This window comes from Lynx canadensis, chromosome C1 (assembly GCF_007474595.2).
Source record: "Lynx canadensis isolate LIC74 chromosome C1, mLynCan4.pri.v2, whole genome shotgun sequence".
Taxonomy (NCBI): domain Eukaryota; kingdom Metazoa; phylum Chordata; class Mammalia; order Carnivora; family Felidae; genus Lynx; species Lynx canadensis.
In genome coordinates, this window is record NC_044310.1 from 38675114 (window position 1) to 38696905 (window position 21792).

At 37.9% G+C, this 21792-nt stretch overlaps 1 protein-coding gene and 1 non-coding gene across 2 annotated transcripts in view; one reads left to right on the forward strand and one right to left on the reverse strand.

The window, feature by feature from the left end:
* The window catches only part of LOC116738257 (cytosolic carboxypeptidase 6-like), a 214318-nt gene that overhangs the window by 92727 nt on the left and 99799 nt on the right, over positions 1 to 21792 (reverse strand). The window lies entirely within an intron of this gene.
* LOC115522496 lies at positions 8158 to 8264 on the forward strand. The gene has a single exon (XR_003971402.1). It is a non-coding gene; the product is annotated as a U6 spliceosomal RNA (small nuclear RNA).

Genomic DNA, 21792 nt, shown 5'->3' on the forward strand with positions numbered 1-21792 from the left:
CCCCTTTATCATCTTCAGGGTCCTCTCTAAACCTTTGCCTCCTGTTCTCACATAGAGACAACCATATGGCCTGAGGAGCTCCAGGACTCATGGCTATGATGTTATTTTATGACCAATGGCTGGGTCCTTGTTGCAGGAAAATGGCTAGAAGAGCAGATCACTTTTTTTTGCTGGTGTGGTATTTCTTTGACAGGATCATGCAAGATTGGGCCATCAGAATGGTGCTACCATGATAATTTGGGGTGACTCTCACTCATGGACATAGGACAAGTCCAGGGCTCTGGGCTAACTGGTGGTCCAGCACTGATTTCTGGGCTTGAATCATGTGTGTGGGCCCAGGCACTGGCTCTTGCTTATCTGTGTTCAAACCACAGTGTTGTCTCTGATATTACAGAAACTTAAGGCAGCATAGGTGGTAGTAAGCATCCTTTGACCCTGTGTCTACTCCTGAATAGCACTGCCAGGATGTTCTCTAGAAGTGACTACACCTATCTCATGCCAATTTTTTCTGGAGTATTTTAAAGTGGTTGCTCTGTAACTCTGACAAATCCTTCTGATTGTCATCAATCAATATGTGAACATTGTGCCTCTCCTAGATCTATCTTAAGGTGTGCCATATGAGAACAATCTTCCATAATGCAAATGGGACTGTTCTCTCTCAGCATATGGGTCCCTTGCCAATTCTCCCTGCTGATGGTGGTGTGTGGAAGACAGTTAAACACACATAACATCAAAAGGGAACACAGTTTCAGGATGCAATGGTTATGGCCTAAAGCTAAAGAGTTCAAGAAAAGACATGGTTGGAAGATATGTTGATTTATGCTTATTCTACACAATCCTGGGTGGCACATTTAAGATGACCAGAATACTACCATTTACATTTGTTTTTCATATTTGGAGTGAGCCCTACATTTGTGTTCAGCATCAACAAAGCATTATAAAAACTCTTGAGAGAGTCATTAGAAACCAGTATTTGTGGGAGATACTGACAAAGATTCTTTCCTTATCCAAATTCTACTCAGGCTTCTCTGAACTATCTTCTCAATTAGGCCCTGACTTTTGGGCTTCCACATGTCTCTGCATTACCCAATTTTAGCCAGAATCCCCTGTCCTAGGTATATGATCACTCTTGATAGCTGTTCGGGTTTTTCAACCTCCATCATCCCCCAGATGATGTCTGATCACCCTAGCCTGCCTTCAGGAAGAATCCTGTTTGATTGGTTTAGCCAGAATCCTCCCTTTACCCTGAAGTTTCCTCTCAGTAACTTATAATTTTTCATCCCATAACTACCCCCTTCCTCACACCTTGGTTATAAATTCTTGCTTTTCCTTACCATATTTGGAGTTGAACCTGATCTCTTCCCTCTGTTACAAAACACCATTGTAGTAGCCTCCCTGAATAAAGTCAGTCTTACTGCTCCTTAACAAATGTCATACATAATTTTTTTAACAACACCATAAATGATGAAGTGCCAGGAATAATGATATAAGCAGCATATTAGGAAACTTTCAAGGCAAGAAGATCTATATTGTTTTAATACAAACATGTTCCAAAAAGCGAAACATCATGAGTAACATCAGCAGTGCTACCTTTTTCTCCAGATAGAAAATACGAAATTAGGCAGGAACCATGCATTTGGCAATAAAGAATATGACAAGGTAGTGGCTGGACACTTCACATGCACGGACTGAACAATAACTAAACACATTTCTTCTCTATTCATTGTTCTAAATCATCTAAATTCACGGAGTTCACATGGGTCCATGAATTTTGTAATATAATTTTTAATCAAATTGTTTGTATATATAGGGGTCCCAAAAGAAAATATTTACCTAGGGCCTTGCACAGCTTTGGAACTGTCTTGGACAGGTTGTTATAAAATACGTCTAGCTAGTGACTTAACTATGGACTCTTGGACCAGAGATATGATCAAAGAAAACATTTGAGGACTACTTGGAGCATTATAGACCCTTCATCTAAAATGGAAGGGTCACTACAGGTTTTACATACAGATATATCATAATCAGTAATAAAAATGATTTATATTTTCTAAGCTCTACTATGCAAAAGAAAAATGCACAGAAAAAAAGACCAAAGGGAAATAGGATAAAATTTTAATAGTTGCCTTGAAGAGGAGATATCAGAGGAGATTTTCCTGATTAATGTGTACTTTTCACTACTTTCCAAATCTGCTGCAATAAACATGTGAGCATGTGCTATTTTCACTTTTATCTTTCAGCTCACTGGACTTCTTGCAACATGTTCTTCTTTCTTCTCCATGTGTAATGTTCCCTTTTTCCTGCAAACTAAATTTCAGCCAACTACTCACCCTCATTTGGCTGATCTTTCAAATCATATCAGAAGTATCACTGTCTCCAAGCATCCTTCTCTGACCCCTCCAGGCTGTATTAAGTACTTTTTTTTTTTTTTAATTTTTTTTTCAACGTTTTTATTTATTTCTGGGACAGAGAGAGACAGAGCATGAACGGGGGAGGGGCAGAGAGAGAGGGAGACACAGAATCGGAAACAGGCTCCAGGCTCCGAGCCATCAGCCCAGAGCCTGACGCGGGGCTCGAACTCACGGACCGTGAGATCGTGACCTGGCTGAAGTCGGACGCTTAACCGACTGCGCCACCCAGGCGCCCCAGTACTTTTCTAAAGAGCTTCCATATTACCCTATAGATTATTATCACTTTACATGTAACTGAAAGTTTGACTGCTTCTTTCTATTCCAATCTTGCACTCCAGCAATGCCTAGCACTGTGTGTGGCAAATAGATTCTCAGAAATATTTGTTCAATGAGCAGATGGATGAAAAGAAAAAAAAATATTTTAAACTCCTTTTTAAAAAAATACATACATAAGATCAAAGCCTAGGAGGCTCAGGGAAGTTTTGTCATTATTTGTTTTAGTTTCCCACTGATTGTTATTTAAAAAAAATTGTTTACCCAGTGCTTCAGTAGGTAAACAGATAATCTGTGGAACTGACTGCCGTCCTCTGAAAGGGACATAGAAAAAAACAGTCTGGTAATTCTTTAGGGCAGTATTGGGTAAGAAAGTTCCTAAGAACATAATTGTATAAGATACTCTGTGAAGAAAGTATGGATGTCTGTAGTCAAAAAACTAAAAAAAAAAAACTAAAAAAAAAAAAAAAAAAAAAAAAAAAGCTATATGCAATGGTCCCCTCTAAAGATTTACAATGTGTATTAGCACATTCCAATCTTGTAAAAAGTCTTGTAAAGAATGTGGCTAATTTGTTTTTAATACAATACTTCTCAAACTTACTTAAATATGACTCTTTTCTTTATATAACACCTATTAACACCTATTTCTCACTTTGGGAAATGTTGGGTTGAAGAGATAAAGCTTCCAAAGGGAGGAATTTCTGGTTCATGGTGAAGGCAAAAAGTAGGAGAAATACAGGAGGGAAAGAGACAACAAGAAAAAAAAAAAACTAATAAATTGTAACATTTATTGAGCACTTACTATGTGGCAGATAGTATGCCAAGTATTTTACATACATTTTGTTTAACTTTTATAATAAGTTTAAGAATTAGGTACTATTATTCCCACTTAATAAAAAGGATTAAAGATCAAAAAGTATGTTGTGGACAACACCATGTCTGTCTGGGTTACTTCAGATTCTCCCTATTTTATTTTATTTTATAGAGAAAGAGGAAGTGGGGGAGGAGAGGAGGGAGGGAGGGAGAGAGAGAGAGAGAGAAAGAGAAAGAGAGAGAGAGAAAGAGAGAATCCCAAGCAATCTCCATGCTCATTGCAGAGTCAATGCAGGGCTTGATCACATGACCCTGGGATTATGGCCTGAGCTGAAATCAATAGTCAACACTCAACTGACTAAGCCAACCAGGTGCCCCCAGATTCTCCCTCTTAACACTAAACTGGCACCACTGGACAACATAAACCCCCTTTCCCCTGGTTGAATAGGTGATGAAATGGGAACATTCCTTTTCTCTACTCCTCTTCCCTTCTCTTCTCATCTTTCCTTTCCTTCTCCTTCCCTTCCCTTCTTTCCTCAAACATTCTCTAAGTGTCCACTCTGTGTTAGCCAAAATGCTGATTGGACCCTAGGATTTCAATGTTGAATCAGAGACAATCTCTCTACTCAAAAAGTTTCATTCTAGCCCATTACGTTTATCAGTTTCCAACCCCTGGGACAGAATAACCAGAGGGTGGGAAGAAAAAATCCCACGGATTGCATCAAGAGCATCAGAAATGCTGCTAAGGTAAGGATGGAAGCCCTACCTAGGGATGCTTCCCACATATGTCTAAGGCTGGATCTTTAGATAAGGAATTTGGCAGCATGGGAGGGGGGGTAGAAAGTCTAATGTACAAATCACCAAATTAATGCTATTTTCATTAACTAGATTTGTTAGTGAGACTTGGGGGGTAAGCACACCTGTCCCCTATTTCAAATATTCCCTGGAGTTCTAGGAGATGAGCAATGTGCTAATCTTGCTAAATTTCAAAAAGCTATCTTGGGAAATGAGTGTAAAATTTCACTCACAGGAGATTACAAAGTAAATATAACACAGGGCAGAAAAAACATGGTCCCTACTTTCAAACCAAAATAATTAAAAATAAAAATAAAGACATCCTGTATTTCCCTAGGTCATAGTGCCAATCACACTGCTGTGTGATTGCCTCCCACTCAGAATGGGGAGGTCCATAAGAAGTAGAAAATTTTCCTCTTTTCTGTGCGCATCCTCAGCCTCTGGCACAGGGCCTGTTATACTATAGATGCCCAATGAACACTTGAAGTAGAACAAATGAAAGGGAAGAAGTGGGGAAGAAGGGGTGGAAGAGACTTGGATGAGACCAGAGACAATGAATATTGTGAAAAGTTCAGGGCTTTGATTCCTGGATGCTCTAGTATAAAATTCAGCTTTTGGAAGACACTCACTGCTTTCTCACAGCTGCCTCATGGTGCTCTCATCACCAAAGAATCTTGGGCTGACCTAGGAAAGCATTTCTTATTTCTCCTGTGGATAAGGAGTCTCAGGCCTGCCATCCTCCTTTTTGGAGACAGTCACTGAAGGAGGAGAGGTGAAGGCAAGGCTCTACTTGAAATTCAACTAGTGCTGCATAAAGAATGATGTACATGAAAAATTGATCACGACACTGCACTCGGGCAAATATTATTAATAATGCAGTATTTAAACACACAATATATCCCTCTTAATGATGAAAAGAAACCCAAGGTCACAGCAAATAAAAGTCATTTCAATGAGACCAAAAGGAAGACGGAGAATTTCTCCATGTGGATCACTCCACAATAGTTTCTTCTCTAGCACCATATAACATGGTGAGTAGCATTTCTATCAAGAGAGGAAGCAGAGCTTTTCTAAATACTGTCAACCCCTAGGCAGTTTTAGAAAAGAGTAGAACCCAGGGCTACCTAACCTCCCTTTTCTCAATCTCCTCATCTGTAAAATGTTAATAATAATACCTAAATAATGGGGTTGTTATAATAATTGGATGATACATGTAATATATCAAATTATATATATAGTATATCTCATAAATTTTAGTTCTCCTTCCTTAATATATCTGGCTGAAACTGAGGTTATATAGAGAGCTAGTAAATGTTCAAAGTCTCAGCAGATATTCTCTCTCTCTCTCTCTCTCTCTCTCTCTCTCTATATATATATATGCATATGTCCTGAGCATAGTCTCCCTGTGGGTCATTAACCTCACCCTAAATATCTACTAGCAATCAAAACCTCAGGCTTCTGGGGGCGCCTGGGTGGCGCAGTCGGTTAAGCGTCCGACTTCAGCCAGGTCACGATCTCGCGGTCCGTGAGTTCGAGCCCCGCATCAGGCTCTGGGCTGATGGCTCGGAGCCTGGAGCCTGTTTCCGATTCTGTGTCTCCCTCTCTCTCTGCCCCTCCCCCGTTCATGCTCTGTCTCTCTCTGTCCCAAAAATAAATAAACGTTGAAAAAAAAAAAAAAAAAAACCTCAGGCTTCTGCAATGGTACCATGACACTAACAAGGAAGTAAGAAGCAGCAAGGGAAAAAACACTGGACCAAGAGCAGGGTTTTTGTCCCATGTCTATTAATAACTCATTTCCTCTTTTTGGGCCTTGGTTTCCCCTTCTACAAAATGAAGTTGCTTCTAAATGATTCCTGCAATCACCGGACCACAACTCTGAATATTCACAATCACGTAGATAAGGCAAATTATTAAAAGCATGGGATTTGGAGTCTTCCGACAGACCTGGATTCCGATGTATCTCCTCTACATTGTTGCAGTAAAATCTTGGTCAAGAAACTTAACCTCTCTAAGCCCCAGATTCCTGAGAGATAAAATGAAACAATAATAGTTCCTAACTCAGAGATTTATTGTGAGCATTAAGTAATCCAAGATAACATTGATAGTGAGGGGAAGATGTGGAAAACAAGCTCATGTCTATTTAATTTCAAAGACCATCCTCTTTTCACTATAATAGTGGAGGAACCCAACATAAACAAATATCTACAAAGCCAGGCAGAGTACAATAGAAGCACAGGCAATCTGCTCATGAATGACAAAGGCAGGAGAGATTAAAGCTGTCTATGGGTAAAAGCAGTAAGTTGTTCCATCACAAAAAGATCTCTGGAGTCAAAGGCTAGGGATTCAAAATACTTAATTTCTCTGGGTCTCAATTTCTTCTCCTGTAAAATATGGACAGTAACACGACCCACTTCATAGAGTTAGGAATATAAATAAGGTGATAATTCTATCTATCTATCTATCTATCTATCTATCTATCTATCTATCTATCATCTCTCTCCCTCCCTCTCTCTCTCTCTCTCTCTCTCTGTCTCTAACATAGTGCCCAGGGCATAATAAAAGCTTAATAAATGACAGTCATTGCTATATGAGTAGGTTTTTCTAATGGCATGAAATTAAATAATATTATTAGAAAAGATCAAAGTATTCTAGAACAACCTTAAACAGCCCATAAGATGCTGCCAACCCTAAAAGAATCAGAAACCCAGAATAGAATTTTTTCCTTTGGCTTTCCAGCTTGTATATCACAAAAGAAAAAGTCCAAAAACCACATGCTTTGGCCTTCAACCAGCCTGTTTTCTCAGAGGTATTATTTACATTTCAGATTTATTATTGTCTTCCAGGGTGTTGACATGAAATAACCTTCCATTCTCTTCTATGTTAAAAGAGTTCAGTGTTTCTTGGTTCAATAAATAATTCAGGGCTATATTAATATTTTAAGAAGAATAAGCAATATATTTTGGACCCTAGAAAAACCATGAGGACTGAAATTAGTTACTTGTAGCTGAAAACTTAATTGAACTAACATATTGATTTTTTTTTTCTCCCAGGTTTTATTGCCCACACAATGAAGAGGAACGCATGCTTCCGTTCCAAATGCTGCATACTTAATTATATCTGCTAGATTTTGTTTTTATAAAAACTCAAAACCAACCAATCATGAACTTAAAATGCTTTTGCCCATCTGATGCAAAACAGAACCACTCCCTTTTCCTTGTAACAATGCACTCTTCTTCACATTTTTTAAAGGATAATGGATGTTACGTTTTCTCACATATCAGATTTCTGAGTTAGCACTTATAACCTGGCTAAAGGAGAAAAGAACTATATTTTTACCTAATATATCCTACATCTTGTGTATGTATGATCTTATTTAATCTTTAAAATGACCCTCTAGTGTAGGTAATGTCTTCTCCTTTTACAAATGAAAAAACTGAGGTTCAAAGAGATTGAGTAAATTGTTCAAGGTCATCCAAAAAGTTCACCCAACCCTAAAGCCCAAGTTCCCTTCTCTATACCAAACTGACTGATAACACTAATAAGGATAATAACAGCTAAGAAATATCGAACATTTATAATGTGCCAGACACTTTTTAAAGATGTTTACATACATTAATTGATTTAAGTATCCCAACAATTCTTCAAGATAGGAGCTATTTTGATCCCATGCTTTATATTAAGTGGTGAAACTAGGATTTGATTCTAGAGTCCAGTCTCTCAACCTTTACACATACCACAATCCTAAAATCTTGGAAAATAGGGAAGCAGGCTTCCATCAGTAGGTGGATGAAATAAGACCACCAAAGGTGATATTCTCAGTTCCACATGGGACATTAAACAGATTTCTTACAAAGATAAGTACCCTGTGCTCGCTTCGGCAGCACATATACTAAAATTGGAACGATACAGAGAAGATTAGCATGGCCCCTGCGCAAGGATGACACGCAAATTCGTGAAGCGTTCCATATTTTTTACTCGACACATCCCCAAAGGCAAGGGAATTAAAAGCAAAAGTGAATTACTGGGACCTTATGAAGATAAAAAGCTTCTGCACAGCAAAGGAAACAACCAACAAAACTAAAAGGCAACCAACGGAATGGGAAAAGATATTTGCAAATGACATATCGGACAAAGGGCTAGTATCTAAAATCTATAAAGAGCTCACCAAACTCCACACCCGAAAAACAAATAACCCAGTGAAGAAATGGGCAGAAAACATGAATAGACACTTCTCTAAAGAAGACATCCAGATGGCCAACAGGCACATGAAAAGATGTTCAGCGTCGCTCCTTATCAGGGAAATACAAATCAAAACCACACTCAGGTATCACCTCACGCCAGTCAGAGTGGCCAAAATGAACAAATCAGGAGACTCTAGATGCTGGAGAGGATGTGGAGAAACGGGAACCCTCTTGCACTGTTGGTGGGAATGCAAATTGGTGCAGCCGCTCTGGAAAGCAGTGTGGAGGTTCCTCAGAAAATTAAAAATAGACCTACCCTATGACCCAGCAATAGGAATTTACCCAAGGGATACAGGAGTACTGATGCATAGGGGCACTTGTACCCCAATGTTCATAGCAGCACTTTCAACAATAGCCAAATTATGGAAAGAGCCTAAATGTCCATCAACTGATGAATGGATAAAGAAATTGTGGTATATATACACAGTGGAATACTACGTGGCAATGAGAAAAAATGAAATATGGCCTTTTGTAGCAACGTGGATGGAACTGGAGAGTGTGATGCTAAGTGAAATAAGCCATACAGAGAAAGACAGATACCATATGGTTTCACTCTTATGTGGATCCTGAGAAACTTAACAGGAACCCATGGGGGAGGGGAAGGAAAAAAAAAAAAAAGAGGTTAGAGTGGGAGAGAGCCAAAGCATAAGAGACTGTTAAAAACTGAGAACAAACTGAGGGTTGATGGGGGGTGGGAGGGAGGGGAGGGTGGGTGATGGGTATTGAGGAGGGCACCTTTTGGGATGAGCACTGGGTGTTGTATGGAAACCAATTTGTCAATAAATTTCATATATATAAAAAAAAATTAAAAATAGAACAACCTTACAACCCAGCAAAAAAAAAAAAAAAAAAAAAAAGATAAGTACCCTTACAGGGAACTCACAGATGATGAATTGCAGTGTTAACGATGTTCATTTCTGGATAAGGTCTGGGATCCTTGCTGCAAGCATGATCTCTTGGGCTGATCTGTCGAAGCTGGCCTTCCCAGAAAAGAGGAGTTGGCCAGAGTCCTCTTTACTATACTGTGGTTGTCGCCTAATTTTTCTCAAATTGTACCCATTCAGGGTATTGTCTCCATAATGTGTCATAGCAATTCTAGGATGAAAGACAATGTTCCCGGAGTCAGCTAAATAAATGGCCAGATGGCAAAGTGCTCTTCATTTGACAAGGTAGATTGCCTCCCAACATGGTAGCTGGATTAAATTTAAAACAAATTGGAAATAAATCTGATTTTTGGTAGAGCTACACACATATAAGCATATCTTCATGCACGTAGGCATTTGCATGTACATGTGTGCGTATGAAACACACACATATGAAATATATGAAACACACACACACACACACACACACACACACACAGTCCCCAGTCTTCTCACAGCCACTGGACACATGTAAGTACATGGCAGACTTGTTGCAGTCTGGATCTGGAAGCATGCCCTTTGCAAGAGAGACAGATCTATCAAGTAATAGACAGGCTGACTTGACTCAAGTGTAAAGGAACTAGGTCAACAGATGTTTGAGCACCTACTAAGTGCCAGGCTCTATGCTGAGTTTCTGACTCTTCTGCTACTTCTGCAGCTTCAACAATCTGAAATCAGTCTTTTGTTTCCACCTTAGTCATAGGCTTCTAGATCCCACATTTCATTTTACTCAACAACACATAAGGGTAACAGCTCCCTATCCTGACATTTGGGTTCATCCTGACTGCAATCATTCCTAGAATACACAACAGACAAGAAATTTCCAACCCCAGATATATTAACACAAAAGATAAGTAAAAGTTCTGAGAAAGAGCTATGGAATGTAAATGTCAATTTTCCTCAAACTTGAGTAACAAAATAGTGTATTACTTATATATTGTTGTGTGACAAATTATTCTAAAACATAGTAGCTTACAAGGACAAACATTCATTATCTCTCACACTTTCTGAGAGTCAGGAATTTGGAAATGGATTAACAAGATTGTTTTAGCTCAGGGTCTCTCATGAAATTTCAGTCAAGCTGCTAGCCTCGGCTACAGTTATCTGAAAATTTGGCTGGTACTGCAGGATCTACTTCCAAACTCATTTGCATGGCTATTGGTTGTGGGCTTTAGCTCCTTGTTACATGGGTCTCTCCACAGAACTTCTCATGATATGGTGGCTGGTTTCACCCATTAGCAAAGAATCAGAGAAAGAGAGAAAGAGACAAAGAGAAAACCCACAGTGTCTTTTATAATCTTATCTCAAAAGTGACATATCATCACTAATGCCATATTTTATTCATCACACATATCAGCTCTGATATAATGTGGGAGGGAACTACACAAGAAGGTAGGTTGAGGCTTATTAGGAGACTTCTTGAAGGCTGGCTACCATAAATAGCAAACAATACAATATAAATCATTAGAGAGTAATTGAAAGATATTCTTCAATATTCAGCCTAAGATCCTTTGAAACACAAAAGAATTAGATTTCATTTAGGTTAACTGGTTGTTGAATGAATTTAGTTCAGGTCAGGGTTAACCACACTTATGATTTCCAAAGTTTCTTGAGACTTTTTTAGATTTGGAAGATCAGCCCCTTAGTGTTCCTGTATGTGAGACAATCAGAGAAATCCAAGCCCCAGTGATTACAATAAGCCAGATTCTGTAGTATTTAGGGAACAATGTTTCCTTTTCAATACCACCGGCATTTGTTGAGTGTCCACTATGTGATGGTACTTGGCATAAACTATTTTTTTGCTGTTACAACCCCTTGTCAATTGTGCTTTTAGATCATGGTTTGCAGATGAGAAAACTGAGGCTCAGATAAAGTGATTTGCGCAGAACATGTTTGATAAAGCAAAGTTTCAAACACAAATCTGAGGACTCCAAGGAGATAAGTTTGTTTGCTTGTTTGTTTTTAAATTCAAGTATAATTAACATACAGTGTTATATTAATTTCAGGTGTAAAATATAATAATTCAACAATTATATACATTTCTCAGTGCTTACCAAAATAAGTATACTCTTAATTCTCTTTATTTCACCTATTCCTCCCCTCCCCTTTGGAAACCATCAGTTTGTCTGGTTTTAAGAGTCTGTTTTTTGTTTGTTTATTTTTTGTCTTTTTTTCTTTGTTCATTTGTTTTGTTCTTATATTCCATATATGAGCGAAATCATATGGTATTTGTCTTTCTCTGACTGACTTATTTCACTTAGCATGAGACCATATAGGTACATCCATGTTGCAATTGTCAACATTTCATTCTTTTTATGGCTAAGCATTATTCCATTGCACATATTTACCACATCATCTTTTCCATTCATCTGTGGATGGGGCACGTGGGTTGCTTCCATATCTTTGTTATTGTAAATAGTGCTGTGACAAATAAACATAGGGATGCATATATCTTTTTGAATTAGTGTTTTCATTTTCTTTGGGTAAATACCCAGTAGTACAATTGCTGGAACATAGAGTAGTCCTATTTCTAATTTTTTTAATGTTTATTTATTTTTGAGAGAGAGAGAGAGAGAGAGAGAGACAGAGTGCAAGCTGAAGAGGGCAGAGAGAGGGAGACACAGAATGTAAAGTAGGCTCCAGGCTCCGAGCTGTCAGCACAGAGCCCGATGCAGGGGTCAAACTCATGAACTGTGAGATCATGACCTGAGTGAAAGTTGGATGCTTAACCGACTGAGCCACCCAGGCACCCCTATTTTTAATTTTTTTTAATTAAAGAATACTTAAATACTGCTTTTAAATACTTTTAAAATTAAAGAATACTTTATACTGCTTTCACAGTGGCTACACCAGTTTGCATCCCCACCAACAGTACAAGAGGGTTCCTTTTTCTCATATCCTTGTCAACACTTGTTATTTCTTGTGTTTTTGATGTTAGCCATTCTGACAAGCATAAAGTCGTATCTCATTGTGGTTTTAATTTGCACTTCCCTGGTGATAAGTGATATTGAGCATATTTTCATGTGTATGTTGTCTGTTTTCATGTAAGTCTTCTTTGGAGAAATATCTACTGAGTCTTCTGCCCATTTTAAAAATCATATTATTTTTCTTTTGGTGTTGAGTTATTCAAGGAGAGGACTTTTTAACAAGTGTTTTTAGATAATTCCATAGCACCTCCATTGAAATGAAGTAAAAATTACTGTTTTTTTTTTTTTTTTTTTTCCCAAATGTGATGGTAAATTGTTAGCCCCCTTTGCTTCAAACTATTCTCTTTGGTCAACATTATATGAAGAGATATGAAGACAAAAAAAAAAAATGAGACCTTTAAGTTAATCACAGTCATGTGAGATGTTTTACATTCCTTCTCTATCCTAGCCTATCACAGCTATTCACAATAAGCATACAAAAATCTACACATTGCGTTGCCCCTCTGCACAACTACAAGAAACATCCTGGTTCCACAATATTAAAATTGATTTGGCTGTTAACTCCACAAAGCCTGAAGCAGCAAATGAGCCAGTTTTAATATGGTGTGATACCCCCTCACTCCCATGTGGCAGCTGATATTCCCATGGAGAAACCAGGCAGCATATTGGCCTTTTTAAGCCAGAGTCTCTTGGAGTGGCATCTCTATTTTCTGATCAGACACCTTAGATCACTGGATCCCTATAAGAACTTCCCTATACTTCTTTTTCCTCATTGTTCCTTGAAGGTGCATTACTAGTTGAACTCTACCACTAAATCATTTATCTTCAACTCTTCCACCAACCTTATCCAAGACACTACCATCTCTCTCCTGGACTACTAAGTGATCTTTTCGCTTCTTGTCATGCACTCTCTGATCTATTATCCACCTAACAACCTAACAACCAGAATTCTCTTTTTATAAATAAATGCAGTCATGTTAACTCCTTGCTTAAAATTCTCCAATGGCTTCCTATTATACTTAGGATAAAATCCAACCCTCCTTATCATGGTCTTAAAGGCTCTGTATGATCTGGATTCTGCCTAACTCTCCAGGTTAATCTCATGCCACTTTTTCTTTTCTTTTTCTTTTCTTTTTTTCTTTCTTTCTTTCTTCACATTATTGACTAGTCTACAGCTATACTGGTTTATTTCAATTATTCAAACATTCTATGCTCTTTCCTATCCCAAGGAAAGTCTTTTGAAAAGCCTTTGAAAAGTCTGTTTCCTCAGCCCATATGTTCTTTTGACTCTTTCTATGACATGACAGGCTCTATCTCATCTTTCAGGTCTTAGATAAAATGTCCTATTCCTCAGAGAGGCATTCTAACCACTTAATCTAGAGGTCTCCTATCTTTCTGTATGTTAGCATCTTGTTTGTCTCCCTCATAGCTCTTATCTTACTCTATATTCACTTATTTACAGAGGCATAGAACATAGTAGTAATAAACACAGAGCCTGAAATCAGAATGCCTAGATTTAATTCTTAGTTCTGCTATTTAACTATGGCCCTGTAGAAGTTATTTACTTCTCTATTGCCGAGTTTCCTCATTAGTCCTAGTACCTGTTTTATAGGGATGTTGTGATGATTACATGTAAAGTGCTTAGAACATTATCTAGCATATAGTAAACATTCAATAATTATTCTCTATGATATATTTTCCCTTCTACGATAATATATATTCCATGAGAGCAGGGACCATTTCTGGTATTGTTCATTATTATATCCTTTGTGTCTGGTACATTGCAGGCAGTCAGTGAATCCTTGCTGAGTATGGGATGAAGTCTGTTTCTAGTATCATCAAGAGATAACGGACTGATTCCATAATTTGGCTATTGTTGAGAGTGCTGCTATAAACATTGGGGTACAAGTGCCCCTATGCATCAGTACTCCTGTATCCCTTGGGTAAATTCCTAGCAGTGCTACTGCTGGGTCATAGGGTAGGTCTATTTTTAATTTTTTGAGGAACCTCCACACTGGAAACCAATTTGACAATAAACTTCATATATTGAAAAAAAAAGAGATAAACGGACTGAAACTTTTATAGGATTTGTCTTTAACTTTTGTTCTTATATGACAATAAGGCATAATAGTTATGAGCATAGTGGGTTCTAGAGTCAAACTCGCTAATTTAGCATCCTGATTTGACCACTGCTCAACTGGCAAGATCATTAGTCTTTCTTGTGCTTCTTAACTTTCCTTGTTTTCAAAAGAAAGGTAAAAATATTACTTACTTCAGAGGGTTATTAAGGTAGGTAATTCAATGAACTAACACATAACAAGTTCACAGAAGAGTTCTTGATATGCAATAAATTCAATATGTTTTAGCTCTTTGATACTCAGTGTTCATAAACCAGCAGCATTGGCATCACCTTGGAGTCTGTTAGAAATGAGGTATCTTGTGTCTCATCATCGAACTATTGAATAAGAATCTATATTTTAATAAGATTTCCCAGGTCGTTTGTATGTGTATTGAAGGTTGGAAAGTGCTGACCTGGCTGAAACCATCATCACTATTACCAACACCTCCAGTCTTTCTAATCAGCATCTCTGGCCCTTGCTCTGCCTGGCCCTTCATGATCAGTAGTCCTTTGGCTGGTCTACTTGACTTTTCAATTCCATATCTTACCCAAGACTCTAGCTCTTAATTTCCCCTTTTAGTTCCCCACACTGCGGTCTACCTCCCAGGAACTGACATACTACACTGCTTCAGCTACAGATTCTAAGAGATTGTTCCCTGACCAGAGTGTTAGTCCCTCCCAGGATCCTGCTTCTTGGGAAAGAATCTCTTGAAAACTACTTACTAATTTTGTGACCTCGAGAAAATTTCAATTTTTTTCCCCTTTGAGGCTTATTTTCTTCTCTGCAAAATGAAGATAAAATTACTTAGCTAGGCAACAAGTCCAGACTTAGCAGCTATTTGACTTTGGATAGTTATTTAAGCTACTCAAACTTCATTTTTCCTCACCTGGGAAATAGGAATAATGGTACACTTCTCAAAGGATTTTGAAGACTGAGATAATATATGTTAAGCACTTAGCATTATAGTCAATACATTGTATGCAATCAATAAATATTGGCTACTATATTAATGAGTATCATAATGTTATTATTATTTACTATTATAACATATCTCATTTTCTGCCCAGCATTTCACAGTCTGTCCCAAAACATTTGCCATGAATTTCTAGAGTTACCTTATAAGGGACATCACATATTTGCATGCATAAATTCCAGAGTATATGTGAGTCACATGACATCATAGGCATACTCAGTAAATGTTTGATGCATGAATAAAAGAACAAATGAATGAATGTTTCATATTTGCAAAGAATCAAGGGTGATATTTACTTGTTCTTGCCTGTGAGAACAAAGATAAATCCCTCAACTTAGTATTCATATTTTCATTCAAATGGGCTTCCTTCAAGTTTATCTTTCATGAATTCCCAGACAGATCTACCATTCCGGCCAAAACAATGTCATAAGGTTATCATTGAATTGTGTACAGCATTTAGACAAAGTTTGGGTCTTGAAATATTTTATGTGTTTGAGTCATGACTCCTTCATTTATTTGTGAGATCTAATGCAGGTCCCTTAACTGGTCTGAATTTTGTTTTTCTCCTTTGTAAAAGAGAAATAATTAGTTCTCAATGTTGTTGTGAGATTTCAGTATAATAATACATATAAAAATTGATAGCACAGCAACTGACATATAATAGGCAGTCAACAACTATGACTGACTTTGTTCTTTTGTTTGATACACCCTTTTGGAAAGCAATTCAGTAATATGTATCAATTCTCAAATTTGTCCTTCTTTCTAGGAATTCCATATGTAGGAATTTTCTTCAGGATATAACACAAAGACAAGTGTTTATGGATAGTTATATTTTATAATATCTGCATTTTCATGTAGCTCCTCAGCAACTAATAGATTGGACCTCTCACAGTAGGCAGTCACTCAGGTAACTCTCTGAATTATTTTAGTGTATGCTTCATCAGGCTAGCTTCTAGAGAAAGCATTCTTTCATACATTCATCCATTTGCTCATTCAACAAATAGTTATTTGAGTACTGATTATATGCAAGGCAAAGTGAAGGAGAATAAGATGAATAAGTTACTTTCACCTCTCACTGAGATTATAATGTGGTAAAATCTATTGAGCCACTAGTCTGATTTTGGCAAACCCTTACTCATTCCTTGGTCACAGTTCCAATGCTGCCTAATCTATAATAGATACCTTGAACTTCCTGTTCATTCTTAATTAACTGGAGAGTGTTATGCTAAGTGAAATAAGTCATACAGAGAAAGACAGATACCATATGTTTTCACTCTTATGTGGATCCTGAGAAACTTAACAGAAGACTATGGGGGAGGGGAAGAAAAAAAAAAGGTTAGAGAGGGAGGGAGCCAAAACATAAGAGACTCTTAAAAACTGAGAACAAACTAAGGGTTGATGGGGGGTGGGAGGAAGGCGGGGTGGGTGATGGGTATTGAGAAGGGCACCTGTTGGGATGAGCACTGGGTGTTGTATGGAAACCAATTTGACAATAAATTTCATATTTTAAAAAAAATGTAGGCTATTTCCAAAAAAAAAAAAAAAAAAAAAAAGAATAAAGCCTTAAAGGAAGCCAGAGGAGGAAGAGCCTACCAGGTTTAAAAATCAGGAAAGGTTTGAAGAGAGGAGCCAAGATGGTGGAACAGCATGGAAGCTTTTTGTGTGTCTCGCGTCCATGAAATACAGCCAGACCAACACTAAACCATTCTACACACCTAGAAAACCAATTGGAAGATTAACACAAAATCTGCACAACCTGAACCACAGAATTCAGCAGGTACGCAACATGAAGAGCTAAACTTGGGGAGCAAGAAGCCCCGAAAGGAACCCCTTTTGCAGGCGGAGAGAGGATGGAGACTGGGGACAGGGGGAGCAAAGGGGAAAAGCACCCTCTCCCCAAAAGCAGCTGGAGAGAAAGTGGAAAATTGGAAACAGCCGCAGGGACTAAACTAAAAAGGGAGAAAGAGGGAGAAAGGAGAAAGGAGAAAGGAGAAAAGAGAGGGTTTAAATTCCATTAAGACTGTAAACAAGGGGACCACAAAGGCTGCAACTCCACAGCTCGATACCTGGCGGTGCTCTGATGGGAAAGGTGAATCCCCAGGAACAGAGTGGGGTCCGGGAGGTTCTTGGGCCACACGGGAAAAAGAGGTTCCACTGCAGGAAGGACATTTGGTAGAGACTGTTGAAGCCAGCTGGTCCCAGCAGACCCCGGAAGGCAGCCACATTCACTGGTGCTGGGGCAAGGTTGTTGAGGGTGAAGCCTGGTGCCAGATGTGTGTTGTGATTTTCCATAATCCCTGAAACACTGCTGCTACACTATGTTGCGAACTTTTTCTGGGGCGGGCTGGCACCTGGCTGCAGTCTCGGGGCACTGGCAGCAGCAGGGTCCAGTGGACGTTCCTGGATGCAGCCATTGCTCCTTCAGCCATTGCTCATTCAGTCATTGCTCAGTGAGACCCTCCCACAGAGGGGCGGAATGGGTCAAAGCCGCAGTCCTTCGGAAGTAAGGGGCCGGGGAAAACAGCCGCATCTGAGACAAAATTTGGGAGGGAGGAACTTCCTGGGGCCTGGTCATGGAGAGTGGAAAAGCAGAGAGTGGAGGAGAGCTGAAGATGGAGGACCAGTGCGCGATTGTTGATCCAGGAGAACAGACTGGGTGGCTGGGTGCCGCCATCTTTCACCACTCCTGCACATGCGTACCTAAGAGCTCGGCAACAATCCACCCCAGTAGGCTAGCAGCGCCATCTAGGGGAGAGTGGAGCTGTTACACAGAGCCCTGCCCAACTGGTCCAACTTCGTTTTCAAGAACAGAAACCTCACCGCCAGTTTAACTTATGGACTATAAAGAGCTACATGAATTGACCTCTAGCGGAAAACGAAGCAATTTCAGTCTTACTTCCATCTGTCAGCAGGTTCATCTATTCAATTTTTTTCTCTCTCTCTTTTTTCTTTTTCTCTTTTACAATTCTTTTCTTTTTCTTGAATACAGAAAGAGAAAAAACTCATTTTTATTTTCAATTTTTATTAATATCTGTCTTTAATTTTTATACTATTTTTTTTACTTTTGTGTAAATTTTTTGAAATTCTACTTTACTTCCATCATCTTATTTTAGTCTCTTCAGTGTACTCACCTTAAAAATTTTCTAGTTTCCTTTCTTTCTTTTTCTCTTTTTCATTTTTTTCTTGAATGAAGAAAGAGAAAAACTTCATTTTTACCTTCAATTTCTTTTAAAAATATTTTACTTAATTTTTATTACTATATTTTTTGCTTTTATGTAAATTTTTCAAATTCTGTCTTACTCCCATCATTTTATTTCAGTCTACTACAGTGTATTCACTTTTTCAAATTTTCAAACAATTTCTTTTTTTGTCTTTTCCTTTTTTTTAATCTTTTTTTCTCTTTTTCATTTCTTTTCTTTTTCTCAAATAGAGAAAACGAAAAAAATTCATATTTTTTCATTTTTAATTTTTATTAAAAATATTATTCTACAAGTGTATTCATTTTTTTCAAATTCTCAAATGATTTCCTTTTTTTTCTCTCCCCTCTCTTTTTTGTTTTGTTTTGTTTTTGTTTGTTTCTCTAATCTGTCAAAACATTTTCTACACCCGTACCAAAACACATCTAGGATCTAGCATCATCTATTCGATTTGTGTGTGTGTGTTTTTAATTTTTAATTTAAAAATTTTTTTAATTTTAATTTTTTTAATTTCAATTTTTCTACCTCATTAATTCTTTTTCTCCCTTCAAAATGACAAAATGAAGGAATTCTCCCCAAAAGAAAGAGCATGAAGAAACGACAGCCAGGGATTTAACCAACACAGACAGAAGCAAGATGTCTGAACCAGAATTCAGAATCATGATAATAAGAATACTAGCTGGAGTCGAGAATAGCTTACAATCCCTTTCTGCAGCGATAAAAGAGGCAAAAAATAGCCAGAATGAAATTAAAAATGCTATAACTGAGCTGCAATCACGGATGGATGCAGGAGTGGCAAGGATGGATAAGGCAGAACAGAGAATCAACAATATAGAGGACAAACTTATACAGAATAACAAAGCAGAAAAAAAAGAGGGAGATTAAGGCAAAAGAGCATGATTTAAGAATTAGAGAAATCAGTGACTCATTAAAAAGGAACAACATCAGAATCATTGGGGTCCCAGAGGAGGAAGTGAGAGAAATAGGGGTAGTAGGGTTATGTGAGCAAATCATAGTGGAAAATTTTTCTAACCTGGGGAAAGACACAGACACCAAAATCCAGGAAGCACAGAGGACCCCCATTAGATTCAACAAAAACCGACCATCAACAAGGCCTATCATAGTCAAATTCACAAAATACTCAGGCAAGGAGAGAATCATGAAAGCAGCAAGGGAAAAAAAAAAGTCCCTAACCTACAAGGTAAGACAGATCACGTTTGCAGCAAACCTATCCACAGAAACTTGGCAGGCCAGAAAGGAGTGGCAGGATATATTCAGTGTGCTGAATCAGAAAAATATGCAGCCAAGAATTCTTTATCCAGTAAGGCTGTCATTCAAAATAGAAGGAGAGATAAAAAGTTTCCCAGACAAACAAAAATTAAAGGAGTTTGTGACCACTAAACCAGCCCTGCAAGAATTTTTCAGGGGGACTCTCTGAGGGGAGAAAAGATGAAAATATATATTTATATATACCAAGTGAATACCAAAAGCAACAACAATTAGACAGGACCAGAGAACACCACCAGAAACTCCAACTTTACAAGCATTATAATGGCAATAAATTCGTATCTCTCAGTACTCACTCTAAATGTCAATGGACTAAATGCTCCAATCAAAAGACATAGGGTAACAGAATGGATAAGAAAACAAGACCCATCTATATGCTGTTTACAGGAGACCCACTTCAGACCTAAAGACACCTACAGATTGAAAATTAGGGGATGGAGAACCATCTATCATGCTAATGATCAACAAAACAAAGCCAGAGTAGCCATACTTATATCAGACAATCTAGACTTTAAATTAAAGACTGTATCAAGAGATGCAGAAAGCCATTATATCATAATCAAGGGGTCTATCCACCAAGAAGACCTAACAATTATAAACATTTATGCACCAAATGTGAGAACACCCAAATATGTAAATCAATTAATCACAAACAAAGAAACTCATCGATAGTAATACCATAATAGTAGGAGAATTCAACACCCCACTTACAGCAGTGGACAGATCATCTAATCAAAAAATAAACAAGAAAACAGTGGTTTTGAATGACACATTGGACCAGATGGACTTAACAGATATATTCAGAATATTTCATCCTAAAGCAGCAGAATATACATTCTTCCAGTTCACATGGAATGTTCTCCAGAACAGACCATATACTGGGACACAAATCAGCCCTAAGTAAGTACAAAAAGATCGAGATCATACTGTGCATATTTTCAGACCACAAATGCTATGAAACTCGAAATCAACCACAAGAAAAAATTTGGAAAGGTAACAAATACTTGGAGACTGAAGAACATCCTACTAAAGAATGAATGGGCTAACCAAGCAGTTAAAGAAGAAATTAAAAAGTATATGGAAGTCAGGAGACTTCCAGCAGAGAAGTCTCTGCAGGAGATTTCCAGAAGAAGACAGGAAATAATAAAGATTAGAGCAGAAATTAATACTATCAAACCCCCAAAAAACAGTAAAACAGATCAATGAAACCAGAAGCTGGTTCTTTGAAAGAATTAACAAAATTGATAAACCACTAGCCAGTTTGATCAAGAAGAAAAAGGAAAGGACCCAAATAAGTAAAATCAAGAATGAAAGAGGAGAAATCACAACCAACACAACAGAAATAAAAACAATAATAAGAGCATATTATGAGCAATTATATGCCATTAAAACGGGCAATCTAGAAGAAATGAACAAATTCCTAGAAACATATACACTACCAAAACTGAAACCAGAAGAAATAGAAAATTTGAACAGACCCATAACCAGTAAGGAAATTGAATTAGCAATCAAAAATCTGCCAAAATCAAGAGTCCAGGGCCAGCTGGCTTTCCAGGGGAATTCTACCAAACATTTAAGGAAGAGTTAACACCTATTCTCTTGAAACTGTTCCAAGAAATAGAAATGGAAGGAGAACTTGCAAACTCTTTCTATGAAGCCATCATTACCTTCATTCCAAAACCAAACAGAGACCCCACTAAAAAGGAGAACTACAGACCAATTTCCCTGATGAACATGGATGCAAACCAAAATCCTCAACTAGGTATTAGCCAACCGGATCCAACAGTACATTAAAAAAATATATTCACCACGACCAAGTGGGATTTATACCT